Genomic DNA, 9358 nt, shown 5'->3' with positions numbered 1-9358 from the left:
CAAACAAATGTCAGACATTCAGCTTGGTAGTTACCCTGCTGTAGTCTTTAACATTTTAAAACAACAAAGAAACCATTATTGCCTGGGGAATATTCAGCAAAATTGCATGCAGTGTCCAGTGAGCCATGTGGATTCCCCCAAGAGAGAACCAGCATGGAAACCCGCTTCCAGAGCTGCCGTGCCAGAAGAGTAGAGAGTTCAATCCCCCACAACCCAGCGCATTGCTAGATAAGTCCAAATTGCATGGATTTATTGAACAAGTAGTTGTTGTGCTCCAACATAAGATACTTTTAAGCGTTAAAAGGTAACTGCTGCTTCTATGATTTGGTCACAAGATTCAAAGTTATTTATTCTGGTCCTGGCAGCTGGTCCAGCCAGTGATGCAGAGCTCGGGCTTTGGTTTTACTGCCCAGCTTTGCCCCTCAATCCTTTGGATTTAATTGAATTTAAACAAACAAACAAAAAACCTAAAAACAAAGAAACATAGCATTACTTATTATAAACATTGAGAAAACTGTTGCACATAGAGAGATAAACAAAGTGTCTGTCCTTATAGATTATAATAGCTTCAGCCTCTGGGAATTTAGGAGTGGACACAACATGAGTTCCCAGGTGCTGGGAGCAGCCAGACCTCCAAGCAGGTGTTCAGGATACAACCTGACACGTGATAAAATAGGGATATGCTATGTCAACCTCAAGAACAGGTTACCTGACTTTATTTTATGAGGAGTCTAAAAACGGTTTCTTACAGAAGGCAGCACTTGGGCTGAGACTTGGAGAGCAAGTGGGGGTTCACCAGGTAGGAAAATGGGGGTGCCAATGGGAGCAGAGGGAGAGAATTCAGCAGCACTGGGATAAGCACAGGTGGTTCAGTGCAGCCGTAGGACGGGGGAGGCTGAACAATGAGGCCAGACGTGCAGCTGAGGCCATTACCGTGGTGATCTTGCCTGCCGTGTTAGGGAGCTTGGACTGTTTTTCCTTTAAGATTATGAATGCCTATTGAGAATTTGGACCCTCAGTTCAAATCAGCCATAGGTTTAAACATTAAAACATTAATCCCATGCTCACGTTTTGCCAGCTGGAGTATATCCCACTTTTTTCTATGATTATTTTCATCCTAAATAACCTTTCTCCCTTTATCATTGAAATATCCCTTTTAACAGTTCTTCATTCCTCTCGTTATCTGCTGAGCAGACGGCATGCTCTGTTCCAGGTGTAGCTGGGAGCAGCTTGCCGGGGAGAGCAGTAGTGCATGCCGCTTGCACTGTTCAGAGTTCCCCAGATGTCAGCCCCGGGACAGGGGAAGGCGCCACTGGACTCGCCCCTGCTCACCTGTCCAGTTCATCTCTCACCTCCACCTTTGCTACCCCATGGTGATACCATACCAAGCCCATTCCACGGAGTTAGACATGCTCGCTGCACTCTCTCTTACTTCTGGGCTTTGCAGCTGCCATTCCATCTGCTTGGACCCCGACTGCCCTCCCCATCGGCCCCTCTATCCTTTTACTCCCACTCACTCTTCTGGCACCTTCTTAGATGCCCGTCCCTTTGCAAAGCTTTCCCTGCCCCTCTGAGCCTGGGCCAGCTGCCTTTCTCCTTTACTTGCTCCCAGTGCCCTCCCAGCTGTCAGCACAGTGAGCCAGCGCCTGTGGACGTCTCTGTTTCCCCAGCATCCAGCACGCGGCCTGGCACGTGTTGAGTGAGAGAGCCAAGACTTTGGTTCAAATGCCGGCTCTGCCACTCACGTGGGCTCCCCCACTTATCTGTTCAGTCTATCTCCATTGTCCTGGTTCAGGTCCTTATAATTGCTTGCCTATATTGTTTCTAGAACCTTCTGTTGAGTCTGCACTCCTTCCTTTCCTCTGTTGAGTGCTGCCCTTGGCTTGCTTTCAGGTAATTGTTGTTAAAACATCAGTAAATGCTATCTCTCATACAAACTTGAGGACTTACAGAACAACTTCCAACTCCTCGCTCTAGCTGTCAAGGCTCTTTGCCATCGAATCTCAGACCACCTTCCCAGCCACTCCTCTCACAAACTCAGTGGTGCTCCAGAACCAGCCCCTGCCCTTTCCGGAGAGCCTCATGCACCCTCCTGTCGCTGGGCAGAGTGCAGCTCTCATTTGTGCCCAGGGCGCCTCTCTGCACCCTGTTTTCCACCTCAAGAAGTTCTCTGAGCTCACAAAGCTCTCACTCCCCCTCCTCCTCCAATGGTGGCATTAATGCCTGCTTTCTCCGTTCCACTGCAGCTTCCTTATGTAGACACAAAATGTCCTTTCACCTTTGTCTCTCCTGTGGGACAGGGGGGATGCTTACATGGCACCACATGGAAGCTGGACAATAAAAGTTTTTGGCAGGAAAAAATGTCCACGTGTGAAAATCTAAGTGGTTCACTGCAGTGAGGAAAACTTTATAGTGTATATTTTTTTTCCAATCATGGAAATTCGAGCACATTGACAATCCCATATTCCCATATCAGGTGAGATTTATAAACAAACTGTGGCTTTGAAAGTAAAGGCCTCATGAATCTAACCTAAGTTGAAGGTTTGAATAAATGCATGGGCTACCTGAATGGTTGTTCTCAACCTTGGCTGCCTCTTGGAATCTCCTAGGGAATTTGTAAGCCCTTGATGCCCAGGCTGAATTTTGCATTTGAAATTTTGATTACCTCCTGCCAAGTAAATCAAAATCTCCTGCATTGGAGCCCAGGATTCAGTATTTTTAAAGCTCCCGAGAAAGTTACATTGTGCAGCCTAAGAGAGTCAGTACCTGAGCAGAACAGAAGAAACTTAGGAACCAGTAGAGAAACTGGCTTTTCTGACTAAGGTAGGGTAGAAAGAGCCCAGTATATCAGACTGAATCATATTTCCTGGCCCTGAAAGCCCTGGCTGTAGATCAATTGTCCTCAGCCCTGACTGCATGTTGGAATCCAGAGTAACTGTTAAAGAATACCAACTGTGATGGGTAATTTTATGTGTCAACTTGGCTAGGACATGGTACTCAAATATTTGGTCAAACATCAGTCCAGATATTTTTGTAAAGGTATTTTTAGATGACATTTACATTAACAAATAAGTACACGCTGAGTTAAGAAGATTAACTTCCAAAATGTGGGTGGACCTTGTCCAGTCAGTTGAAGGCCTTAAAAAAAAAACCAAAAAATAAAACAACAGATTGATCTGTCCCAGGGAAGAGAAAACTCTGCCTGCAGACTGGCTTCAGAACCAAGCTGCAACATCAGCTCTTCCCTGGGTCTCCATCCTGGAGACTCTGCAGGCTCCATGGATTACTCTGCAGATTTGGGGCTTGCCAGTTTTTATAATCACATGAGCCAATTTCTTAAAATTTCTCTCTCTCTTCCTCTCTCTCTCTCTCCACACACACACACACAGACATACAGACACACATTCCACTCGTTCTGTTTCTCTGGAGAACCCTGACTAATACAAGGGCTGTTGGGAAATTTTCCAGCCATCGTTAATATAACAAGAAGAGTTACATGCCTGGATACTTTCCAGACAGCCCTCATATACCAATGCCTGAGGTTCTTATTGCTCTGGGTTGGAACCCCAACATTTGCACTTTTAGAAAATTCCCGAAGTGATTCCATGTGCAGCCACAGTTGAGAACCACTGTTCTAAGTGTGTCTAAATGGTATCCCATTGCTAACTGGCTTTAAGATTTTTCCATTTAAATACATATACAATGAAAATTTCACTGCAACTGCTTCCTTCCTGTTATGGACTGAATTGCAGTCTCTCAAGATTTATACCCTTAATGTGACTGTATAGGGAGATAAGGCCTTTAAGGAGATAATAATTAAGGTTAAAGGAGGTCATAAGAACAGGCCGTCGTCCAATACAGCTTGTGTCCTTAGAAGACGAGACAGAGATGTGGGAGTGTGTGTGCAGAGAGAAAGGCTGTGTGAGGAGAAGGTGGCCGTCTGCAAGCCAAGGAGAGAGACCTCAAGAGAAGCCACACCTGCTTACACCTTGCTCTTGGACTTCCAGCCTCTAAATATGAGAAATAATTTTCTGGTCTTTGTGAGAAATAAATGTCTGTTGTTTAAAGCAGCCAGTGTGTGGTTGTTTGGTTATGGAAGCCCTAGCAGACGATACATTCCCCATGTAAGTGGCATGTGCAGGTTTGCTCAGGGAAGCCAGCAATCCAGTGCTGTCATGAACTCGTGCAGACTGAATCCAGATCAGCCACTGGGCTTCTCCCCACGTGCTTATTCCCCGAAGTGGAGTTAAATTGCGGAAAGTTTCTGGGATGGGGGTTTTATTGGCTGTACTGAAGTAAGGGTAGCCCTCCCGACCCAGGTGCAAGAGCTGCAAGTGGAGAGAAGCGGCTATTCCATGTGCGTGGGCTCCAGCTCCCCTGGTTACCATTGTACCCCTGGCCAGTTTGTCCCAAGGGCCGGACTCTGTGAGCCACTCCATGAGGAGCAGCCCCTGTGTGATGTCACATTTCTGTGCCAGGAAGTCCAATTAGGAAACACTTTGCATTACTATTTTCTGTCCTGTCCTCTGTTCCATTAACAGCATCCTCTTGATGTAGAGGACAGACCAGCCTCTTACTCAGTCCGCGCCAAAGCACCTAATGAACTCTGTTTCAGGATGAGGGGCAGCGTGATGGAATAAAAGGAACAGGGGCTTTCCAACCACACGGACCTGCTACCAAACCCTGCCTCTCTCGTTTAGGAGCTGTGAGAACTTGGAAGAACTTTTCTGAGCTTTAGTTCACTCATATGCAAAATGGGAATAAAAGCAACTTTTACACCATTGATGTAAGGGTTAAGTAAGAACTTACTTAAGACCATAGCATGGTGTCTAGCACATTGTAGGTGTTTAACATTCCCTCTTTTCAGTGATCTCTTGACTCTATACATTTCAATATGATTTATTTTAATTTTTAGCTTAGTGTTGAGCACTTGCTAACTTTGAGAGATCACTGGTGTATTGGAGCTGAAATGTTCTTTGAGTCTTATAGCCTAACTCATTTCACTTCCTGGGGAAAGCCATTTGCCCACGGCTGCACAGCAAGTTATACTCAGCTGGAACGAGACCTCGGTCTTCCCGACTCCAGCTTTTTCTGCAGAGCCTTGTGCCTGATAGAGCACACAGACACCAAATTTTCCTTATGTCGGGATCACCGCATTGATTTGGCTCCCTCCTGGGAAACCTCTAGTTCACCATTGGATTCTCAACTCCACGAGGCTCTTTCCTCAACATTCCTCATGTCAGCCGTTGAGTTACCCTCAGCACTTCCCCAGCATCTATCAAGTTTGCTTCCCCAGCTCCAGGCACCAAGGGACCCTTCAGGACGAGTGCCCCAAACACCAGGAGCCACCCTTCCTTATCTTCAGAGGCTTTTGTTATACAGAAAACTGGATTTTGTGACTTAGAATGAATGCAGTAAAAACAAGTTCACCATATAATGCATCAGGAAGGTATATTGTGTTAAACACCAGGAACTTGAACTTAGAGGAAACTGTATTTCCATATTTTAGTATTTACCTACAGCTCAAAACAGTGATGTGGCATATAAGAATCTCAAGATCTGTTTCTAGCCCTTTCCAGCATCTTCTCTGCTGTTCTTCCCACACACTTCCCTGAACTGCCAACATGCACGCATACAGACCCTGGGGGAGACAGCCTGACTCCTGCGACCTGTGGGCCCTTGCACGTGCTTTCCTCTTTACTGGAAGGCTCTTCCCGATGTTTCCCATCTGGGAAACTTTCATCCGTCTACCAAAACCTACTTAGAGCATCATCTCTTCCAGAGAGTCCTTCCGATTCTCTACCGTCCTCCTCTGTGCTAACTCCATACCTTGTGGTTGCCTTTAAATATCATATTTGTCTCAAAAAAGGATCATTTTGCCTCTTTGCACTAGGCTATTATTTCCCAAAGTTGCTGTGGGGAATAGTCATGGGAGAAAGGTGTGTGTATGTGCGTGTGATGGTGGTGGTGGTGGTGGGCATTGTTCATTAAAAACAAACAGCAAAAGCTGTTAAGTCACTTTTCTGAAGGACAAAGCCTTTAATATGGTGATGATACATTGTGTCTCTCCATAAAGAAAGGTAGGGAATTCAACATTTCCTAAAACTTTTACACCTGGCCCAGTTTTACTGGTTCATTCCCAGGGACCAATGTTCTGTAACGCATTCGGGGGAATTTTGCACTAACCTGTAAGTCTGAGGGAGAGACTGAGTCCAGTGTGTTCGTGTCTTCCCAGGACCCAGCCGTATGTCTGGGGCTGACCAGAAGCTCAGTGAACATACATGCATTGAGTAGAATCGAGCGAATTGCGTTAGATTCCTGATTCTCCAACTCAAGGCTGAGAGGAGAATCTGGAAGTGAGAAGCAGAGCGAGATGAGCTCTTCCTTCTTTCCAAGAATTGACTAATTCTCATCAGTAACAGGCGAGATGCTCAAGCGGCAGCTCTGCTCCGCCGCCGCCCCCGCGCCTCTGACTCATGGCAGGTTCCCAGCGCCTCCCCCAGGAGGAAAAAAAACGTGAAATGTTTTGGCTGGAACTCAATGGCCAAGATTCTTGCCACCTGCCATAATTTTTCAGAAAGTGCTATTAATTTGACAATAGTCCTTGTTTTTTGTCCTCGCACAGACTGTCTGGGGTGGGAAGAACCTGGCCCGAGCACAAGGAAGTGGGGCTTTTGCAAATAGTTTACAGCACGGATCCTGCTCTCAGCCTGCCAGCTCCCACATACTGTCTCTCAAAGTAACCCGAGGCAGATATGCTAAGAGACTCCAGCACTTTCAAATAGTTCTCTTGGCTCGGAGGACCAGCTGGAAGCCCTTGAACATATCTCCAGGGTTGAGATTGGCAGGCGTCCCCCTCAGAAGATGCTGAGCTCTCTGTTGCGTTTGGCCAGGCTGCTGGGGCACTGGCTGAAGTGGAAGCTGCTAGGCACAGAACAGTCCAGTGGTTCTGGGCTTTGGCAAAGTCTCTAGAAGGATTTCTTAAATATTCTGGTTTCTGCAGAGGCCAAATTGCCTTTCTGAAGTATGAGTCCCCTTAATATCAAAATTTGTGCTGTTCATGGGAAATTCAATCCATATGTTTCCATGCTATTTCTCTTTAATGTACTCAACTGCCATCTTGTCAGAGAAATTTGACTTGAGGGAAACATTTTGAGCCTTCAATAAGCCCCCTTTCCTCGAGTCAAAAATCAGTACTTTTTCATAAATTCCCCCAAGTCTCCTATGCAAAGAACTCAGGTTTAATCCTAAACCCTTGGCCCAGACATTTCCAGAAAGAACATTTTAAACTCACTTGTGTTCTACACTCTGCGTGTTTTCTGCTATCTGTATTCACAACATAAATTGTAGCCACTTAGTCGTCAGAAGCGAAAGAAGCCACATGGACGTTGACATGGTGACACTGGTGCAGGGTGACGTGATGGTAGCCAATGGTCTGTCTTAGTTTCAACTCAGAGAAATATCATTTCACTGTTTATTTTCAGTCTTCTTCATAGAAGAGGCATTGTTCCCTGAGTACAAACTGATTAAATTTGTATTTAGAATCATTCTTACAGGTAAGCAGTGCAGAGATTCATGACTTCTTGCATTTCTATAAGCAGCATTTACCATGAACTGCCATGTGCCTGTCACTGGGGCAGCCACATGCCTGAGGTGTGGCCACTGGTGTGAACACACATAATCAAGTGGGAACTGAGTTTCTAACACACAGTCAGAAATGCATGACCAGTGACTGGGGAAAAGATAAGATGTAGATCCAGATCGATTCACAGATAGCAAGAATGTTTGCCGGTTGCATAATGATGCAGTGGCTTCTGGAAAGGAAAAAATAGCAGAGATAAGCAGACGCATCACAGGTCCAGAAAAGACATGTGCAGGACAGTCAGACCCTTTGAAATCAGACATATAAAGAATTAGCCAAGGATATGAGCTCTAGAATCAACGCACCTGAGTCTGAATCCTAAATTAACCAATTCCATAGGAAATTACTCATGAGGCTCCTCTAAGCTTCGTGTCCAGATCTGTAAAATGAGATAAAATGAACTTCTAGGATTGTAGTGACAAGAAAATGAGAAAAAAAACGTACAGTGTTATGCTGTTTTTTTAAAAAAAGATAATCCTGAGAATAATGCTTGAACAAAATAAGTAGGCATTGAAAAAAATAAAAATAGAAAGTATAATTTGGGAAGCAAACAACTACCACACAAAAATACTGATTTCCATTTTATGCTCTTGATAAGAAAAGGAGTAGACTTTCTTTAATCATAGAAGCCCTTAGGTAGCCTGCAGATAGTTGAAATTTTGGAACGAGATGCTAGAAATTATCCAGCTTGGTCCCCAGACCTTCCTCGTATAGATGGAGAAACAGTCCAAAGAAGAAAAAAGGCTTGTGCAAAATGACAAAGCAAGTCAAGAGAGGGGCAGACCTAGAATCCAGGTTTCCTGACTCTGAGGCCAGCGTTCTTTGACCATAACAAGCTACGTTCACCTCAATCCATGCCACCTTCTTCATCTCCAGATGCGGACGGTGGCCGTTGTTCTGCACGGTGCTGACTTAGTGAAGTGAGGTCTACTGGTAAAGTTCCTTAGAAACAACTAAGAAGCCTTGAAACGTAAATACTTTCTAAGACCTCACCCATTAAGACAATTATTAATTCATTCCATGGTAACTTTATCTATAAGGATTGGTTTTTACTCGGTTATCTAGAAAATGAATAACAATAAATCCTCAAGGAGCCTTGTTAACGAAGCCTTACTGTCTTCTCTTCGGGTTGACTGTCCTTCTCAAATCAGGGTGGTGTCAGTCTTGGGGTGTGCAGAAGGGAGCCAGGGTTTATGCAGACCTGAGCACAAACACGGAACCTCTCCTGGCAGGGTCAGTTCTACCAGAAATTTGGGGAGAAACATTATGTTGTATTAAAACAGAGACATATATAGAGAAAATCGCAACAGTGCCTGAATTAAAGTAGAACATGGAACTTGCAATTTTGTTTTTAAACAATAGCTTACATTTAAGCCATTATATACAGGCACTATGCTAAGGACTTAATATATATTAATTCATTTAACTCTCAGAGTAACCCTGTAAGTAAGATCAAATCATAGAAGCTGACAGGAATTAAAACTGAGAGAGGTGCAGGAAGCAATCCAAGCCACACAGCTCCTAAACATATAGGGATTCAGACACTAGCTCACCTACCACCAGAACCCATTAACTTATCCGCTATGTTATATTGCCTCTCACTCTGGTATTTACTGGGAAGGCAGTTTTAGCTATGTCACCATAAAGCAAGGGAGTATTCATTCACTCTCTCCTGTTGGCTTTGAGTACACAGTGGAAAATTTTGAGAAACCTTGG

The sequence above is a fragment of the Lemur catta genome, chromosome 4, assembly GCF_020740605.2.
Source record: "Lemur catta isolate mLemCat1 chromosome 4, mLemCat1.pri, whole genome shotgun sequence".
Lineage (NCBI taxonomy): Eukaryota > Metazoa > Chordata > Mammalia > Primates > Lemuridae > Lemur > Lemur catta.
Note: the sequence above shows the minus strand (reverse complement) of the source record.